We start from the raw sequence: 2,659 nt of genomic DNA on the forward strand, positions 1-2,659 counted from the left end.
AGGCAGGAGCTAACCTGCTGAGCCACCCAGGGATCCCCTATGTTCACTTTCATAATCAATTCTTTCACAGCTTCCTCTAGTTTTACTTAAAGACCTTTCGAGTGTCATTTTCCAGAAAATCATTATGTGACCTTTTGTTCACACCAATTTATGATGTCATTGATCCATGCTACATTTACTTAATTTTTCCCACATGTCGAATACAGTACTTAGTACTAGGTATATAAATATGAAGAAGACACAGCCTGCCCTTAAAGAATTCAAAGACCAGTCAGAATACAAAAACTAATAATTGCAACACAATGCAAGTGCTATAACATAGAAAGGAATGGAGTGATCTACAAACATATTTTGTGACTAGCTCTGGCTATGTAAAACTCAAAGAGCTTAATGAATTAGCAGATATTGCCAGATAAAGATGAAGGAAGGAAATTTTTGGAAGAATGTGTGCAAAGACACATAGTCAAGAAAGGATCAAGGGATCTAGTGAATCAGGAGTTGCTCTCTATATTTGGAGCACAGGGTATATGTGGAGAGGACACAGATTGGAAAATTAGCCATAAAACTAGAATAGATCTTAGTGGCAATGTTAGCCTTGTGCAGAGGCCATGCTAATCCTCTGTATTATTCCCATTTTAGTACATTGTACTGCTGAATCGAGCACTTAAAGGCAATGTTAAGAAAAGTATACTTTATCTGTGGCAACATTAACATAGAAGAAATTGTTAAACAAGGCAGAAACATGATCAGATTTAGCTTAAGGAACATCATGCTGATGGCAGGATGAGGACAAGTTTGGAGGTGAGGAAAGTTTGTGGTAGAAGAAACAATTAAGAAGCTTTTAAATCTTCTAGGGAAAAGATGAGGTGAACTTTCAAATGGTGGAGGCATTGTGGGGTACAAAGATTAATTTATTTGATGTTAATGAAATAAACTCAACTGAGCAAAGTAGAAAAAAGAATAGGATGGAGGAGCTAAGGGTGATTCCTTGTTTCTTCTATGGTACACTGACATGAGAAGAATCTCTCTAGGTTTAAATGTTTGGGGTGCCTGGAAAAGAGACAGGCAGACATGTCAAGTAGATAAATGTATCTGGAATTTAAGAGTAGAGTTGAGACTCATTGATTAGAAGTTATCCACTTATATTTGGTAATGAAAACCATGAAAGTAGATCAAATCATCCAAAGTTTATAGAGAAGGTAAAAATGAAGGAGAGAAAAGAGTAGACTTTGAGTCATCCACCAACACATAAACAGTGGTTAGAGGACAGAGGAGAAAAGCCTTTTAAGAATCCCAGACAAACCAATCAAAATGATAATTAAAAGCCATGAGAGAATAGGCAGCTACTGTCAAAAACTGAAAATCTATCAAGTGGGAAAAAAGCTTAGTTAATTTGTCAGATAAGAAGGAACTGCCATAAAGCTTGGAAAAGCTATTCAAGGCAGGAGTCAGAAACTAGATTACAGAGGTTTGAGGGGCAGGCACAGAAGACGTAAACTATGGGGCTAAAAAATCAAGATGTCAGTAGGGCTGTGTTCTTTTTTGGACTACAGGGACTATCCATTTGCTTGCCTTTTCAAGCTTCTAGAGGCTACCTGCATTCTTTAGTTTGTGGCCTCACCCTCCATGTGTAAAGCCAGTATCGTGGCATCTTCAAATCTCTCTCTCATGCTCTCTCTCTCACTCTCTTTCTCTTTTATATCTCAGCTTCCATTGTCATGTATCTTCTTATCTCCTCTCACTCTGACCTTGCATTTCCCTTTTACAAGGATCTTGTGAGTAAATTGGACCAACTCAGATAATTCAGGATAATCTCCTTACTTCAGATCCTATACTTAATCATGTCTGCAAAGTCTCTCTTGCCATTTAAAGTAAAATATTTACAAGGGCCATAGATTAAGATGTTGACATTTGGGGGGGACCATTATTCTATTTACCACACTGAGTAAGTGTAGATCGATTAAACTAGGGAAGGACAATCAACTCCTCTTCTTTTAACAGAAGGGAAGGAAACCAGAGTATATGATGTCATATGCAGGTACAGATGCAAAGTTGGCAACTGGACCTGTGTGTTGGTCATACATTCTTTTTGGAAGTATTGGGAGGGTGAAGTATGCCATTGACAAAAGGAACACATTTTTGGAAAACCCAGTGAAGTCAGTTGCAGAGAAAATAACAAGGAAAGGTGAAGAGACCATAGAGAAACATGCAGGAGCTCCAATGGAGCTAGAAAGCATAAGACCTGTGTGGAGCCTATTGACTTAGCAAAGAGATTTGTCAAGCAACACTTTGAAGGCTGGGAAAAGAATCAAAGAAAATGAATAGCTGGATTCATCAAGTGATGGATGTCTGAAGAGTGGCTATAGTTGGGAAAATAAGAAGGAATGAAAGCAAGAATCCTGGTATCATTGAAACCACTGATTCTAGCATTAGGCTTGGTCAGGTTCACTCTTCCCCAATTTTGAAATTTTGTGAAATCTGTTTAATATGCAAGATGTGTGTGTGTATGTGTGCACGCACTTGTGTATGAGAGAGAGTGAGCGCACGAGAGAGAGAGAGAGAGAGAGAGAGAGATTCCCGAGCCTTGGAAATGCAAAATTCTTGTTTATAGTAAAGACAGATCAATATCCTCATGTATTCAAATTTCAAAATCATGTCA

The 2,659-nt window shown here is 38.1% G+C and overlaps 1 non-coding gene across 1 annotated transcript; it reads right to left on the reverse strand.

Moving 5' to 3' along the window:
- Window positions 1-559: 559 nt before the first annotated feature.
- On the reverse strand, window positions 560-664 carry LOC112658777 (U6 spliceosomal RNA). Its single transcript, XR_003135955.1, has one exon. It is a non-coding gene; the product is annotated as a U6 spliceosomal RNA (small nuclear RNA).
- Between the last annotated feature and the right edge of the window lie 1,995 nt (window positions 665-2,659).

Source organism: Canis lupus, chromosome 12, assembly GCF_003254725.2.
Source record: "Canis lupus dingo isolate Sandy chromosome 12, ASM325472v2, whole genome shotgun sequence".
In the NCBI taxonomy this organism is placed as follows: Eukaryota; Metazoa; Chordata; class Mammalia; order Carnivora; family Canidae; genus Canis; species Canis lupus.